This window comes from Indicator indicator, chromosome 18 (genome assembly GCF_027791375.1).
Source record: "Indicator indicator isolate 239-I01 chromosome 18, UM_Iind_1.1, whole genome shotgun sequence".
In the NCBI taxonomy this organism is placed as follows: domain Eukaryota; kingdom Metazoa; phylum Chordata; class Aves; order Piciformes; family Indicatoridae; genus Indicator; species Indicator indicator.
Genome location: NC_072027.1, coordinates 6,090,451 through 6,109,087, shown reverse-complemented (window position 1 = coordinate 6,109,087; position 18,637 = coordinate 6,090,451).

The following is an 18,637-nucleotide window of genomic DNA, read 5'->3' as shown; positions in this document are numbered from 1 at the left end:
AGGAGTAACAGCACAAACCTTTCCTTTTAAAAACAAGGCAACTAAGCAGGCTGCAGCTCAAAAAGACATATGAGAAGATTGGGGCAGGGCTCCAGGTCACCAGGTTAGGGCTTCAAAACAGCAGAAGAGAGCTGGCAGCCACAGAAACCATACAGGCTCCCACATGATGTGACATTATGGCCCTGCAGCTGCCTTTGCTTCACTCTGCACCTTTAAACTCTTATTGAGTGGGCTTAACTGCAGCCACAGGAGCAAGGCCAGCACTCAGCTTTGATGTTGAGCCATATCCAGGAGCCCCCCAGGCTGTGCTTTCCTCCTTATGGCTCTCTGCACTCCTGTTGTGGCGTGGCATCCCCTAATACATCTGTCCTCCACCTAGGACACAGGGCAGGAGGGCATTTAGCACAGAGCTGCAAGGGCTGCAGCATCTCATTAGCATCCCACATATGTAATGTTCCTGCTCTGGGTCCATGCTGGAGGTATGGCTGGACAGAACCTTCTCCACCTCTCCCCACACTGAACTGGACAAGGTACATCCATAAGTGAACAGGGGGTTGCCTTACAGCCTTACAGAACCCATTATAGGCTAACCTCTGGGTCATTCCACCTCTCCTGCCAGTCCTTTGGCTCATGCCTACTCCTTTGCCCATTTGACAGATTGCTTCCCACAGTCCAAACTAAACAGCTTGCATGGTATAAGGATGTGGTCGCCCTCTTTGTCTGAAGCAGGAATTCCAGCAGCAGAAGAGCCCCAGGCACTGATCCAAATCTGTCTCCAGGAGTTTGGCAGATTTCAGCATCATCTGGATCAGGTCCTTCAGGAGAAGGAGAAAAAGAAATACCTCTAGTGGAGAGCAAGCATTTAGCTTTGCGTGCATGCCATTCACCACACAGGTCTCTCCAAGATGACAATCTAGTTTCACTCAAAGGAGAGCGATGCACACAATCCCAATGGAGGGCTGCTACCCACAGTGAGCAGAGGGAATTGTAGGGTACTAAAGGAAATGGAGCATCCCTCTGGTGCTGTCTGTATCACACATGTCCCCATGTCATGTGCCTGCTCAATCCTCCATTTAATGCTGCATCTGCCCCGGCATAGAAGCAAGTATGACACAATATAAAGCCTGGTCTAGTCACTGCACCTAATTATGAGGAAGAATAGAGCAAATTTTACCCTTACATGGACATGGAGTGCCAAAGCCATGCTGCTGCTGGCAGAGTTCCCCTGTGGTTGCAACTATAGGGCACCCAGCAGGGATTTAATCCTGTTGTAAGTAGCATTATCTTGAGCTCAGATATTTGTTCTGGGCTTCACAGGGTTAGCAGTAGGGATCAGTCCTGCCTCCAAAACCTAGTGGCTTTCAAAGTGGAACGTGATCATTTTATTAAAGGGATTATGTGCCATTGTTTGTTTGCAACCACAAAGCACCGGACTCAGTGACTCGGGAGGTGCCTTCCAGTCTTTTGCCGCTGTGTTGCTAATTGAAAGAAAAGCTGCTGGTTCCCTTGTCCTCAACATTTATCATACACAAATCCCTTGGAGATCTTGCAGGTTTCTGTGGGAGCCAGAGGATCCTGGGACATGAAAACTTTTTCTGAATTTCTAACTTGTATTTACTCATCTCAGTTTCCTCTTTTATTCAGAAGTGGAGAAAAAACTGGGACCATAAAAGAGTTGCAACATTATTTTTCATAAATACAGCCTTGTTTACCTTCTTGATTTTGTCCTTGTCAAGCACAGATCAACAGACCTATAGCAGTGCATCAGACAGGAGACAACATGTCAGAGAACCAGACTAGCAAGAGCTACTCTCCCCACATGTAATCTAGATCCAGGCTTAAAAAATATGTCCTAGAAAATAAGTTGCACAAAATGAGTTGCCTGGAACAGGTGAGAAGGACAATGAGATGCAGAAACTACAGCAAATCTTTTTCCAACCAACTGTGTGGTTAAATGGACTTACTGAAACTCTACATAGGAGAGTTCTGTTTAGGAGAAATGGATGCATGCATCCTGCCAGGTTTTGGATGAGTAAGTTCTGCTTTGGTTTGAAAAGACTCTGCCTTATTTACCTTCACTGTGATCTGTGGGACTGTGAGAGAAAAACATGATGGGCAGCAATGCCTTCTCATGTCAGTCAAGCTCATGTGATTTAGAAGCAAGATTGAGGTTTCAACACATAAATTTCAGCCCAAGGAAGCAAAGATCAGATCACCTCACTCCAAAAGCAAGAGAGAAAGGGAAAGACTTTCCTTTAAAGGAGTTCATTTGGAAGAAATCAAACCCAAATCTTTTCCTTAAATGCACTAACTGATAATGCCCTAATCCTGGAGACAGACATCTCAGCAGATGCAAAGGACTCGTTGAAGACAAGCATTAGTGTTTGCAAGATAAAGCCTTTATTGATACTTAGAGTTCCATCAGTTTAACTAAATGTATTTTTAAAACTCATTTAGTGAAAACATGCAAAACCCTTGGGCAGACACTCTAAAATTGTTTTAATGGTTTTAAATTGAATTGCCTTCATGATTCCTTACTAAATTAAACTGTGCAACTTTAAATTGCTCTGCAAGTAGCCATGCAGTACCGTGCACAAGATTAACTAAACCAAGTTTTAAATCCCATTTCAGTCAAACTGCCTTAGATGTAAGTGTGGAAACACTTTAAATACAGCAAGAATGTTAAATATAGGATGGTGACATGGCACCTGGCTAAACACACTAAACACACCAAACCTTGTCCACTGAGACTCACAGCTAGAATCACTTCCAAAGACTGATACATTTTCTTTCTTAATGTTTCTACACAATTTTTAAGTACTCAGCTGACACTGATAAATAGCTTTCTAGAGTAAATCTCCACAGCTCTCACATTCATTGGAGTCTGCTGGGTTCAACACTCCAGGAGACTTAGCAAGAACTTTTCAATTTCTGTTTTTTTTAAGGTTGCTCCATGACTTTCTGAGAGGGAAAGCAAGAAGGTGACATTAAAATGGCAGCACCCAGAGACAGCAATGACAGCTCCACAGACTATGATACTGGAAGACTGACAAGTATTTCTAAAGGCTGCTTTGACAACTCATACTGGAGTTTTCCTTTAAGTTACAATCATTTTTCTGAAGCAGTAAAATTGGTGCCTGAAGGATCTGAAAATGAAGAAATAAAGTTGTGTAAAGTTGGCAGTGTCTTGCAGTGCTCATCGAGCATCAGTTATATATATAATGCCCTGTCTTACACCTGCCAAAGCTGCCTCAAGACCCTATTGTCATGCCATGCTACAGTAGCTTATTAATAAAGCTACTGCTCTGCTTCTGGCAACTGCAAGACAGCAAACAGGGAGCAAGTGTGGGATGATGGCATGGGCTACCACAGCAGCACCTGTCCTGCTCCCTTCTGACTGCTTTCAGTCATCCCCAGGCCTGCTTAGGAACTTCCCAAGAAATTATAATGGCACTGTCTGCTACCTTTTCTGCTCAAGGCACTCCTGGTTACTAAGAGGGATTATTGGATTAGTGTCACCATCATTAGCATCCTCAGGTTTGCTCCTTGCTCTCTGTGACAAAGCACTGTGGTCATTCTCCTGGACACTCCAGAAAAAAAAAAAAAGACAGTCCCTTCCCCAGAGCCCTGCACTGAAGACAAGAGACATGGGTGAGACATAAGGACTAGCTCTGCCTGCGATACTACTGTCACACCTTTGGTGTGTTCATTGTAATTGATTCCATTATCATTAAGAACTGAGGTGTTTAAACCCAGTGAGATCATAGAATTGTTAGGATTGGAAGGGACTTCAAGGATCCTCCAGTTCCAAGCCCCCTGCCATGGACAGGGACACCTCCCACTGGATCAGGTTGCTTCCAGCCACATCCAGCCTGGCCTTAAAAACCTCCAGGGATGAGGTTTCTACCACCTCCCTGGTCAACCTGTTCCTGTGTCTCACCACCCTCATGGCTTTCTTGTAGGCCCCCTTAAGATACTGGAAGGCCAGGCTTCCAGTTCTCCTCAGAGCCTTCTCTTCTCCAGACTGAATAGCCCCAACTCTTTCAGATCCAGATTCACCAAAGGTATGGGAGATGCTGAGGTGTAGCTTCACCTTTCTGAGGCTGCAGTGTTACCTTCCCAATGCTGCAAGAGGCCAGGAGTGTGAGTGCCTGAGTCACTTACTGGCCCAGAGATGCCCTGACCAGAAAACTGTTACCTGCTGCACTCTCCATTCAGGGTTCAGCCTGAAGATTCAACCTAACCCTTGAAATTTGTTTTCACCTGCCTAGAGAAATGATTGCTTGCCTGAATAATTCAGCTGCTATCAGCTTTATCAGCTGGACATCAGATTATTATTGTTCTGTTTAGAGGGCAGTAAATCATTCCACACAAAAGTGGGAATCGTCTGTGAACTGCAAAACCTGGCAAGTGGACAAACATCAAGGCACCAGGGAACTTCTTTAACCTTGCCTGACTGCTGGGCCTGATACACTTTACTTTACACTTTACACTTTACACACTGGCATCACCCTGCTTGATGCCTCCCAGCAAAAGACCAACAGCCTTTAATTTTTTGGCTCTTCCCTGGATTGGGAAATTCCTTCTTTTCCAGGCCAATCAACAGAAGCTCACTGAGATTTATGGCTTTGATGAGTGAAATTTTCAGCCTTGAATCTACAGACTGTCTCTTTAAATACATTATAGAGATTATCAGCAATGTATCAAGGTGTCTTTGCAGGATGGTATAAACTTCTACTGCACTACTTATTGCCATAAACCATACTTCCAGGTTTTTATTTATATGCGCATTAGCTCAATATGATTGGATCTGTAGCCAGCCCTGGGGACTGGAGTAATTTATATATATCAATAAAGGTCTCCAGCCAGCCACTGGGTGCTCTAAGGGGAACAGTAGTTCCATTTAAAACATTAGGAACTGGAGAAATTGAAAATAACTCTCTATTTAGAGGCCAAGAAGTAAGACAGCAGGCAACAGAGGTCCCAGCACAGCAAGGCTATACTAAGGAGATTGTTAAAATGTCATTTCACTTACATATAAGCCACAGAAAAAAAAAAATTAACCCTTTTCTCTCCCAAACTCACTGCAAATAACACTTGAAAAGAAAACATATTCTTCAAACCTGTTTTAAATAATCCCAGAGGATATGACCATAAAATTTTGAGTGACGTGTTCAAAGAGTTCAGGGGAGTTTACTTGCAAAATTAGTTTTTTAAAAGACATAAAATCTCATTACCTTTGCATTTGTTAATGCTAGAGCTGAAACGTAAAAGCAGCACCAAAAAAATCCCTCAGTGGTTGGATTTTACTAGGTACAAAAAGCCTACAGGAAGAAGTGTCATCTTGTCTACCTAAAGTAACCAACCCAATACTATTAAATTTTAACATTAAAGTGCCTTCAACTGCTCTTTTCCTTTAACAAGCAAGGAAAGAATTGCACAAGCATCTAGTGTAGACCTGAGGTTTACCTGCCTTCACTTCTCCTAAGTTTCCCATGGTTCATGGACACATTTGGCTGGTAGACTCATTTTTAGCAGTGTTTATTTAGTAAAAATGTCATCTTACAGTGAATTTTACTGACCTGTAACTCAAACTCGACTTCCTATAATTTTTTCCAAAAATTTCTTTACCTTTCTACAAAAGATAACCATCAGGTCAGAAGGAAGGTAGGGCAAAAATGTTCTGGACAGAAAAAAAAGCCATGTGAAGCTAAACAAGAAAATCAGACTGTAAGGGCTTGCTGTAGTCTGAACTATGGAGCCACACTATTCACATGTCAGGACAAAAAAGCACATGGGACTGTTAGAGAGAAGCATCTGCTAAAAGAGGGCCTTCCCCTCTCACAATGCTCTGTATCTTCTTCACTTTGAACTAGCAAAGCAGTAAGAAAATGCAAGCTCCTGCTCACCATCCCAGCCCCACTTCTTTCTCTCTTTCGCGGGAGTGAAGTGCCAATGCTTTGTTTTGCGTTCTTAAAAATGAGGATTATCTTGAGGGTCTGAAACTCCAGCCTGTGGGGCCTGCCTTCTGCAAAGAGAGCCAGTTGGGTTTTCTTTCTCTGCTATTTGCTTAACCTAGGGAAAACAAACAAATAAAAAACCCCAAACAAACAAAAATAAAAACCACCACAAAAAACAACCACCAAACCCAAACCACCAGCGTGGTGCTGAACTGGGGAGTACTCCTTTCTAAGCAAATATAGCGTGGCTGATGTGACCACATGGCAGAGTGACCAAGCCTTCCCCTCTCCCATCACTCCCCCACAGCCCAAGAGGAATAAAAAAATTTCCTTAATGCCTAACAATGCCATTGTGAGCAGGAGAATTCCTGCCTCGAAGGAAGCGTCCCCACCAGAGTCCCCATGTGTGGTTTGCAGCGTTTTGAACGCTCCTGCTGTCCTTGTGCTGCAGCCAAACTAAAGCCATTTCTATTCAAAACTCAGATAGTGCCCTGCTGTTCCAGGCTTGGGTTTGTTTTCTAAAGGTTTGTTTCTTATAGAGGGTATTTATTTTGCAGTGGGTTGTGGTTCACAAGGTTTTCCTTTTCCAAGGATATTGCTTTCTGCTCTGGGGAGATAGTGTGGGCTGGTGGGTAGAGCCTTTGGGTAAAGTTTATGGAGACCTGGAGTGAGGTTTGAAGCAGGTCATGCTGTACAGCCTCTCTCCCCATCTCTTCAGCCAAGCCACCCACCCTCCTGGCTTCATGCATTGTTTCATTGCTCCCACTGAAGGACTGGTTGCTAATTAATGTCCTGAAAGCACTCTAATCCCTTCAAGAAGTGGGCCTGAGTTGATATTTAGGTCTTGTGTTAGACCTTGTGCCCTGGAGAAAAGTCGTTCTAGGATATGTGAGTGGGAGGAAAGCATGACATGTTGTAGAGGAAGGATACACGTCAGGAAGAGATGTTCATGTGACAGGTCAAAGGTGAAGGAAAAGTACACAGAGAAGTATCACAGCAAGGTAGCTGATGAGTGCAATATTTGCACCATCTCCTTATAGTGGCCCTCTCTCTGAGACAAAGGAAACTGGGATAAGGCTTGCAAGGGGGGAGATGTTACTGCACCAGCCTCAGTGGTCACTGCCTTCCAGGGACTGCACGCTGTAAAAAGGATGCTCCCTGTTCAGCAGGGACTATGCCCAGATCCTGATTAAACAGGCAGGCCATAGACAAGGTCCAAACTGGGTGTCCTGAAAATGTTTCTGTGCATTCTGCATGGCATCAACTAGGTCCTCCCTAGTTGTAAATAATTATGGAGGGTTTTTTCTGAATAAGTTCATTAGTGCCTCCACAGTCTCGCTTTGCTTGGAACTGCGGGCGCACCACGCTGCAATGGCTGTGTTATTCTAACATTATTAAATGTGCACTCTTCTTTTATTAGGCTTTTTAATAACATTTAAGTTGCACTCCTGGGAATTTTTGCAGAAAGGGAATGTTGGCCAGCCTAATTTGTACATGAAAATACCCCATAGGCCAAGGAAACAAGATTCAGATGAATTTCACGCACAGTATGACTATGAATACAAGTGCTGAAGGAGCTTTGGGGTGTAAAACCATTCAGCTAGGAATGTTGGATTCCCATGTGTTGTGCTCTCTCAGATGTATCTTGTTTGTGCACATTACTGTTTACACTGCATGTGTACTTCTGCTTCTTTAGTAAATGCACCCAAATTTTCTTGTTCCATACCTAAGAGGTGCTTTGTTATACCCCACAATGGGGCAGTGGTGGACTTAACTGCCCTTAGAGGAAACTGCTCTGTATGTCAATCCTAAATCACATAATTCCCAGGCTGCCTGAAACACAAAGCCCTTAGGGATGTCCTGGGTGAGCTGTCCAAGTGCATTCCCAGCCAGGAAATTCGTGGGTGTACAGTGATGCTAGGAGAGAAGGCAAATGCTTGTGTCAGGCACAGTGAAGACAGGCTCTCCTCTCAGGGAAATCACCAGCATAGGCATGAATGGGATCAAAGCTCTGTGGAGGAGCAGGCTGCCAATGCCAGCTAATGTCTCTGAACACAATTCTGCCTGTTTTGGTCGAGTTGGCACTGCTCTTAAGGAGCTTCTATCTATAATCAGATGTTTGTCATCTTCCTTGCTACTTCATTATCCCCTTTTAAAACACATTTGCAATAAATTTCAGAATAATAAACAAAGTCACTTTAAAAGGGATAAAACTGTGCATAACCCTTTTCTTTTCCCTGGGAAAACCCTAACTTTGATTTAAATATTTTAACTCATCTCTTTCTCAGATAGCTAGCACATGAGGATTCTAGCTGCAGGAATTCACAGGAACAGCACTGCATTTCCTTGCTTACAGCTGTCTTCACTGCTGCAGGGTTATTGTTTTCCTAGAATATTACATGGTTTGAAAAGCTGAGCTCTTAAAAATGCTAGAACTGAAAAAGCACCGCATCAGATTCAGGATTAAGGTGTCTGCAGACATGTTCCTGTGACAAGGCAGTAACTCCAAGGAATAGATTTTGGCTTTTCATTTTGCGAAAAGCTCCCTGACTTGCCTTAGGTGAGTCACTGAAGAATACGTCTGTGCTAATTATCATCTCCTTTTGCTCTGTTTTTTTAAAACCAGAGAAATAACCTCTTGTCCCCATCAGTATTCAGCTATTTCCAAAACAAATTCTTGTGTCTTTATCAGGAAAATCATTCACATAACTGCTTACTGACGAGAAAATTATACATTCTTTGATGTTGGTGGAGCGCTTTTCTCTAGCACACAGGAACTCAGATCTGGCTTCAGAGCTTGCAGAACTCCTTCTTAATGGCAAAAGCACAAGGAGAAGATGGGAGAGCCTGGGTCACAGAGGTTCAGCAGTAAAGTCCATTTCCAGGGCTGCAGTATCGTGGGAACCCTGACTCAGCAGTAGGAAGAGAGTTGCATGGTCACATCTCTTTAAAGTTTGCAGGTTACTCTATTATTTCCTTCACATAAAGTTTGTGGGAACATTTTGTTCAGTTTCATGACACAAGTTCTGGTTTTTCACTCCTTACATTTCATTTTGGGCATGAAATGATGAACAGACCCAGAACCTCAAAGTGAAACTCATTTGAAACCACCACATTTCTTTGGTCGTTGTTTCAAATCCAGGAAAATCCACAGAATGCTTGCACTTTCTATGAAAAACCATCAGCATGCTTAAGAAAAGATCTTGTTCAAACCTTCCTCTGATTTCAGTGGGGAATTCCTGATGTATGTCAGAAAAAGCAAGATTCATAGTAACAGTACCCAGGAACTTTACAGTGAACCTCACCTTGCTTTCTTGTTGGTAACAATAGAAGTGAAAGCAAATCAATCAGATTAAGATAGTTCTAAAAGGGGGCCACAGGTTTCACAGTGGACATTTTGTACAGTTTCAGTCACACTCCATTTTCCCTCAAGCGATTTATCTGCATCTCCACAATCCATATTAAGTGCAGGAATATCCGGTGGGATATGGAGTTCCAAACTCAGTGAAGACAAGCACAGGACATCCAAATATCTGTCTTGACTTGCACATGTTCTTTCAGTCTCTCACTGGCTAGACCCCCTTGCTGGTGCTGGAAAGACAGGGGCCACAGATCTGAGATGTGGGTTTGCTGTGCTGTATGGCTTACTGGCAGTACAAGAGATCCCCGAATCAACCAGCGCGGAAGAGACCTCCAAGATCATCAAGTCCCAGTCAATCACCCAACCCTAACTAATCAGCTAGACCATGGCACTAAGTACCTTATCCAGTCTCTTCTTAAACACCTCCAGGGACGCCAACCCCACCACCTCCCTGGGCAGCCCATTCCCATGGCCAATCTCTCTTTCTCTGAAGACCTTCTTTCTAAGGTCAAGCCTAAACTTCCTCCTGCGCAGCTTGAGACTGTGTCCTCCTGTTCTGTTGCTCGTGGCCCTCCCACACACCTCTGGAGTGCACGGGAAAAGGTAGGACAGTGGTTCTCCTGGAGAGCAGTGGTGGAGCTGATTTTCTCACCAGTTGGGAAGTGGTTGCTGTGTCTGACAATGGTGCTGATATCTGAAACAAATGTGAAGACAGTGGAGCGCACATGTGGCCTGGTTTGCACGTTGCCTTGTCATTTTCTCTTTTCTGGAAGACAAATGCAAGGAAGATGACAGACTTTTCAGAGAGTGGAAAATGCTGGTGGTGTTTTGCAATTCTGTTTTAGCTTGTGGCAAGGCTGGCACAGCATGGTACAGTAAGGGTGTTTGTATCAAACGTGGCACACTCCTAAATAGCCCTGATCTCAGACACTGACGCTAGCAGCTTTAGTCCTAATCTTTCTATATATAGTGACTTATTGAAAAGGTCTTACTTCAAAACTGCTGCTGCTGCAAAATCACTGTTGCTGAGTAATATGACCCACGATATTTTATATTTACCAGAGCAGATCCATCTCATCCCTGCTCCATTTGATACTGCAACAAGAGATATGTGTAATGAGTTAGTCACTGTGACTCACATAACCTCAGTCCCTATGAAGCAGCTGTGTTTCATGCTTTCTGTCTTTCATAAAAAGAAGGGAAAAAACCCCAACAACAAAAAAATAAAAGAAAACAGTTCCAAGTGATTCAAGAGCAAAAGGAGGAGATGGTAGTAATCAGTTCCACCTAATGATTGATCAGTTTGTAAGGAATGCTGATCAACTCCAGATGTTGCATTCCAGCCTCAAAATGTGATCATCAATTCAGAACTCCCATCTGGTTTGTCTGACACCAACAACACAAGAAGTTTTCCAAGAAACTTAAAAAAAAAAAAATGTGGTTATTGGGAAAATAACTTCACTCAGTGTATTTGCCAGTAGGATGTGGTAGAGTTCCCTTTTGTGAGTCTAGCTCCTTTTGGTGTCCCTGAGTGACTGGTCTATTGATGGTATCTGACAGAAACCCACCCACTTTTAGAGATATCCTTTCCTAACATACTAACTTTCAAGGCCAGAGATTCCTGGATGCTGCTTTCTCTAGATGTGCTGGAAGGGACCTGTGGGTGACACTCTACTGGTAATATTTTAACATAAACACCACCACCCCCCCAAAAAAAAAAAAAAAAAAAAAAAAACAGAAGATAATTTGATTCAGGCATCATGCCCATTTGCCAGATTTCACAGGAAGCAATAGCTGCCAGCAGCTCATCAGTGTTTTGCATTTGCAAACTTTCATTTTTTTTAAACTTCCTTATTTCTCAGAGCTCTACTTCCCTTATCTCCTCACCTACCCCATCCATCATAAAGCAACCATGCCAAATTCAATCCTCATTAACTGATTCACCATTCCCACTGCCTTTAACAGGACTTAAGGATGTGTTACCAACAGATCAGTCTAGCTCTGACCTAGGTGTCTGTAGAGAAGTGGTCATTCCCATGTTGCAGTGAGCTCCCCAGGGAGGGCATTCGCTATATTCCTGAACCACATGCAGTCAACATTGAGGTGAAATTCTCCTGCAAACAAAGAGGCAGAAGGTGGCAAACCCTCCCTTGCAAAAAGACCAGGAAAAGAGAAGGAAGGCAGCCAGTGGAAGCCTCATGCACCTGCAGTAGTTACATCCTCACTGGGTCCACCTGAACCCCTGTGAATCAGATAATTTAATGACAGTTTGTAATCATTTAAGGACAGCTTGTGTTACCACAGGACAGGGCAGACATCAGGCTCAGCCATACACTCCCAGACAGCAAGCACTCACACAATCACACTCACATCAGGGATGGAGAAACAGGAGAAGGCAAGAACAAGATGCAGACTCTGCAGGAGGCCTGGCTGTTGTCCTTGCAGAAGAGGAATCCCTGCAGTGCAGATCCAGTTCTGTACTGAAGAGCAGGACTGGGATAGTCTGGCACATCCCTCAGGAGCATCCTGGGGCCAGGCAGAGCAGCCATGCTGGTAGCACTCACAGCCACGCTCCATCCACAGCACAAAGAAACCTCCAGTAACTGGCCTGGGTTAACCAGCCCAGCTACTGCACAACCAAGGTAATTATCTAGGGGGACTTTAGCTGCCCACTGGAAAAACAGAAGCTGGGCTTGGAAACCAGTTGCATCATGAATGATAATGGTGCTGACAGTTTTAAAAGCACTCAGGGACCTTTAAAAACACAGCTAACCCGACTGAGAGAACCTTTCCTAAGGTAGGAGCCACGGCTGTGCAGGCGGGAAGAGCCGGAGTGCTACAGGGAAACAAAAGAGCTGCTGCCATGTTGGACCCTCTGCACTTCCAGATTTACCTCTCCCTGGGAAAATTCTGTATTATGAGGCTGCCCAAGAGACCAGGCATGCTTTCCAGCCAAGGGAAGCCCATAAAACACAGTGCTCCTCACAGAGTTATGGTCATCCAGCAGGGACTCCCCTCACTTGTTAAGAACATCTTGTCCGTATCTCAGGGCATCTGCATAGCATGGCAGTGGTAATGGCTTGGAGGCTGCCTGCACCCACCAGCATTGGATGGGTGGTTAAGATGCCCACACACACTTAAACACAACTCTTTGCTAAATTTCCTGCAGTACATTAATTTGTATGGATTGCTAATGGCTGCCTGGCTGTCTCTAAGGCAACTGGTCCAGTTATTACTAATTTCCAGGGTAGAAGAACAATAGGCATCCATTTATCAGTGAGGTACAAAACAACAGCCATTTTTTGTTGTTGTTGCAAACTGCTTTTTAACTATACAAGTCCCACACTGATTGTGTTTTGAGTCATTTCTTGCCCTGAGAAGTCCTAATGGAGGAAACTTGGGGCAAGAATGAGTGAAATTGAAGCAGTGCTCAGGAGAAATTTCAGTCTCCTTCAGTGAATGAATATGAAGTGAATGCAATTTTTTCAGCTGTCACTGACCTATTTCAGACCCTCTCCTTGCCAAAAGAAAAATCCCTGGGAAATTTCATTTGCCATTACATGATTTTCTGGAAGGATCAGTGAAAAAAAAAATCAGAAGAGAAAGTTTAAATACCAGGTTCATGAGCTGCTTTATACTCAGTGCAGTAACAGGGACAAGCAGAATAAATGGTTTTGTGTCAGTGTTATAACTGCTTCTGTTCAGCCCCCAGGCCAGAGAGGAGAAAAAGTGACCCATGCAAAAGTTACCATGGCCTTAAATCTTTTCTGACATGCACTGTCTGATAGGGAATTCTAAAATACATAAGCTTAGCTGGCTTTAAATGTATTTCCTTCTGTATGCTGTAATGGAAATCTGCTGAGTTTTGCATGCCTTTGAGTTGATATATTTTGGGGGACAAAGTCCCCACTCACATGATTCTTTTGTGGCACTGGATTTACTCATGAAGACAACGCAGTCGGGTGTGTTAAAGCAATGGTTATGAGAAGATCATCACATGATAGATTAAATTACCCCATAATGCCATTTCTTGCCTTGGAATTGAGATCTAAAGGAACAATTTGCAATGGAAGTAGATGGATTAAACAATTGCTGGTGTCACAAAATTCACTGGCAGCGTAGGTTTATTTAAGACTATTTAACTATACATAATTTTTGTGTTTGTTTTAATAACTGTTTATTGTCTCTTGTCAACTGACATATGCAAATGAGTATATAGTGTGCACTACTATACACAGCAGTCATATTTTAGCATAGCCAGTGTTTGCCAGACTACAGCATTTAACAGTCTCTCTGAGTAGTGTCTCAGTTTCATATTTACACATGCAGAGGCTTCATTGTTGCAGGGTGCGTACAGAAAATGTTGTGTGAATAACTGTAAAACAGTGTGGACTTCTGTCTTTTCAGATTTTTTAAAATATAGGCTGTTTCTTCCTTTCTTCTTTTTGAAACTGTGATATGACAGAAAGCAAATAGAGGTTTACAGGCAGTGAGAGTGACTGGTTGCCAGTGCTGATGCCCACTTGAAACCATATTTCTGCCTGTAGTACCTGTAGGCTCACATTTTTGTTATGTTTCAAACTTAAGGCAGAAATGTGGAAAACTTTCCAAATTGTTTTACAGTCTTCAATTTTTAAACAAGAGACAGTCACATTTCCTATAAGCTCAAATTTTCAGTTTTTCGTTTTATGAGAAAATTTTTATTTCTAAACATCTTTCATTTTTTTTTTGCTTTCCAGATTGCTCATTTCCTTTTCCCTCTGAGCTACCTGTGCTCCTTAATTCTGTGCTATTTACTGTAAAATAGAGTTTCTTTGTAAAATGCTTTGAAGAGGAAGAATTAAATACATTATATGGGAAACTACTGTCATTAACATTGATTTACCGGAGCATTTTGAGAATACTGAGGTTGAATTTACATATTTAACTGCAATCTCAGCCTTATTCACCAAGTTGTTCAATGTACATAACTTTGAACTGGGAGTTAATGACTTGAATACCAAGAAGACATCTAGATGAGAGCTACAGATATAAAAAAAGTTTTAAATTATGGGGTATTTTAGGTTACTTTCGAACAAAATCATAATGCCACAGTGAATATATTAGCAATTTGTATTTGAAATCAATGGAACCCATTTGCATGATGCTGGTGCAAGGTTCAGTCAAGACCCTTCTAGAGCTGAGAGCAGTGAAATAATCAGTGGATTCCAGCAGATAAAAAGTGCTAATAGATAAAATGTGGCACTACTCAGTATACCTGCTAGGAATCAGTTGGTGGTGGCTGAACCCAAAAGTACAGGAATTTAACCTAGCACAATACGTTTTCCTGTGTTTATCCACAGATGTAGATACTCAGAAATCACTGAAAGCCTATTGCAAACTGTTTGATTGTATCACTCCATTTGTGCTCTATGGCAGCTGAATAAGTGGTGAGCCATGAAGGAAAAGAAAATGATACTGTACAAATTATTAAACTGACAAAAGAAAGCACAATTTTGAAGTTTCAATATTTGCTACAAATTATCCACAAGCTGTCCATAAAGGTGAGGCACAATTTAAACAATCTCTGCTGTTCTATAAAGAATATACTTTAATAAGCTAGCATGGATGTTGCAGGTAATCCAGAATGATGGCAGAACATCCAGCAGGGCTCCTCAGGTAATTATTATAATATTTGTATTACTCAGTGTGTTACTTTCTGCTATGCTGGGCTTTATATTTTTAATATCTGGGGAGTGGGAGGATTAAAACTACCCACCCCTACTAATATTTCATGCCAAAGACCTGGAAATTTTGATCCATTTAAGACTGTCTAACCAGTCAATATGGGCAGTTCTGGGGGTCCAAGGTGCTTTCCAGGGTTTCTGACAAATGAGCTCTTCCCTGTCCCACAAAATGCTTCTTTTTCTGATTCCAGTGGTGGAGGCATCCCCTTACCTCCCACCATACTCATCATCTTCTAAAGAAGCAGCCGCTTGCAACTTCCAAAGCTCTCTAGAGAGTCAATCTCTCTTCCATGCTTAAAAATAAACTCAGTCTCAAGTCCCATGGGAAATACTTTGTTAGGAAAGGCAGGGAGTGAAAGGAGTTAAATCATTGACACTATTAGCTCAAGTGGCTACTGCAGCTGGTCCAGTAAATGCCAACCTAGCCATAGCTCAGTCATTTTCTCTCTCACACAGAATGTGTAGTGAAACGAGAGTGTCTGCAGATTTATTAGCTTGTATATAACACTAAATTGATGAAAACATCCTCTAGGCAACTTCATCTACTTTTCACTTGCCATGTTCCCATGACAGTGACAACTTGTTGTGTTACAGCTGACCTGTCAGCCTCAGCTACTCCCTGTTCATTGGGGGCTGTCTGTCACTGGATGTATATGAAACAGGAGGTGAGCAGAATACAACAGGCAGTTACACACACATTCCTCCCAAACAGCCTGCTTAAAAAGTGGCAAAGCTGACAGTGGGTAGGTTATTGTTGAACCTTCACATAGATTCATCCAATATACAAGTCTGTTATAACAGATGGACGGTGCAGCTGCAAACATTTTCACCTAGCTATAAATAATCAAATTTCTTAAGCCAGTAGTCCAAAAATAGCAGCTCTGGGTGTTTTCTGCTTTTGCAAATCAGTGGTGAAAGAGGCATTCATTAGATCCTCTTCTCCAGACAGAAAGATGACCAGCACAAATAAGGTATCAGGCAAGGAGTGCATGCTCCATTGTTATTGCAGATGTGTCAATCCCTGGAAACAAAAGAATCGACACTCGTCTGGGAACGAGCTCAGGGTTAGTTAGCAATTCAGAATGACTTCCAAAAGCAATCCCTTAGTCTCCAATGATATCTGTCTGACAACTACTTAATCTCGGCAAGAGCTGCGTTAAACCAGCCTGTCATCATTGCTACCTCTCAGGTGTAGCTTGAAAAGGGAGAGAGAAAGAGAGAGAGATCTATGAGTTTCAATCATTTGGAAGAAATTATAACTTTTTAGAAGCCTGTATGCAGATAGCATTTACCATATTGAATGGAAGATGACAGTTACTATATAGACAGAGTCGTACAATGCAAAATGCCAGCTTCCAGGTGGTTCTATCCCATCTCCGAGGCTGTCGGGAGCTATCAAATTAATGTTGAAATAATTGTCACTTGTGAATACCTGCCACTGTAACCAAGTCAGGTATAAAAAAAAAAAAATAAAAAAATCCCAATTGATCAGCCTCATAAAATGTTCTGAATACTTAAAGGAAAAAGTTTCTCTGAGGTGTGACACTGTTACATATTCATTTGAGCAGAAGGAATATATTTTTTTTAAGAACAAAAGGAAAAATTAAAGTATTTGAGTTTCCTCATTGAAGTACTGTTAATATCACTGATTCTTTGCTTTCTTTAAATTCAGCTACTTTTATGATAAAAGAAGCAAATAAAGATTAGCTAATGCTTGAACCTCTTGCTACTAGAGTCATTTGCAATAAATCTTGATGCCCTTCTCTCTCTCTGTCTCATTGCTATAAAAATTCCCACTCTGTTGAAGTTCCCTTTTATCTCTGCACATCCTTACAAGGGTTTTATTGGGGTTAATAGTTTTTCTAGGTCCTATTGCAGCAAATTGTTAAGTGTTCTTGGTGTCTAACTCAATGAAGAGCAGGGATAGATCCACTGTGTCACTCCAGTCCCACTCTTGTTAGCATTGTACAATAAATTACAGCATGGGAAACTGTCTTCTCTATTCATGGAACATATGCAGCACCAGCAACAGCATCACACATTTTCGCTATATCGGCTTACCAAGGTACCCACAAAGAAGAAGAAAGGAACACCCCCTCTGTGTGGTACCACAGCACTCCAAGCCCCCACTGAAACCACGCTTGGTACTTGGCAGGTTTGAATCTTTGACATTTCTTCTAAATCTCTTTGAGGTACCAGGTTTCAGTATTCATGAAGCACATCTTATTACCCAGTACATGGCAAATGATTGCATCTTCCTTTTTCAGAGGTGTCTCTCACCCCTTCACTCTTTGCCTTCATCATTTTGCAGAGGGCTAAATGCAGGGCACCCTGAATCAGCTGTATTTGAAAGCTGCAGCCAGTGCTGAATTCTTAGGAGGCAGTTCATGTAGGCAGGACATTGTACTTGTGAAGTGCTCTTTGACCTGTGCTGGCCATCGCATGAATGCCAGGAACAGTTTAAGGTCCCAATACACAGCTACCAACCCTTCAGTCGTCTGGTACCTGACTACTCAGAGTACAGCATCCTCAGTGATAAAGTAGCAAGGTGTTTGGTCTGATTTTCATTGAGGGAAAGCAAGGTTGGTTTCCTCATGGAAGGCTAATATGGTCCTGTGCTCACTGTTCCCCAGTCCACTGGTGTTTTCACTTCTATATTTGACCTCAAGGCTGGCTGGGCATGTCACGAAAGCCAAAAGTTGAAGGAGTTTTCCTGGGCCATGAATCGAATGACTGAATACCACCATGTAGTGCCCACATGCCAAAATCACAGGCTGAGTCTATTGAACCATACCGATGGTCTTGGAACCTCACAGTCCTCCTATCCCTCTTTACTTCCTGCAAATCAGACATCTAAATTCTGTTTTCTAAGCTGATAAACCAAATTCTCTGGTAAGAGCTCCTGTGCTTCAACTGATTTGAGGTGTACTGAAGATAATTTTCAATCACTGAATATTTGCAGCAAATTAACTATCTCTTCTCTATCTTATATCATGTTAACAAGTACCAACAGCTATTTTTTTTTATTTTCTGATATGTTTAAACAATTCTTATAACTTGGGCTGCATTCTGATTTCTGTGCCATGGAGCAAACTGAAGTCATTCTATAACTACAGCAGTGTAAATGAAATAACATTTTGATAGTTGTGTATATATGAGCACAGACAGAGAAAAGAATATCTGCCAGCAGGGATTTATGTAGGGAATTTATATGAAGCATATCTGTATGCACACCCCCACACATTTCCATAGTTAATACATGTAGTATTTATTTGCATGTTTGTTTTTCTGTGTAGTTAATACCCTGAAAGTGATGTGCAAAGAGGAAAACAAAGGGCAGGCTTCACATTTTCAAATTCAGGCCATATATCTTCGAACTTTGAAGTGACCTTTACCAAGGAATGAGCCCATGCTTAGGAACTTTTTCCTTGGAAGCCCTATCATACAAATGCCCCTAACTGTCATGACAAAAGCAGCAGCTTTTCCCAGGCCTTTTCTGAATTATTCCAGCAGATTAAAATATACATGTATATATTTATGCCGACAAGAAGGAGGGAAAGTGCAACTTCTAGTCAATGCCTAAATTTCCT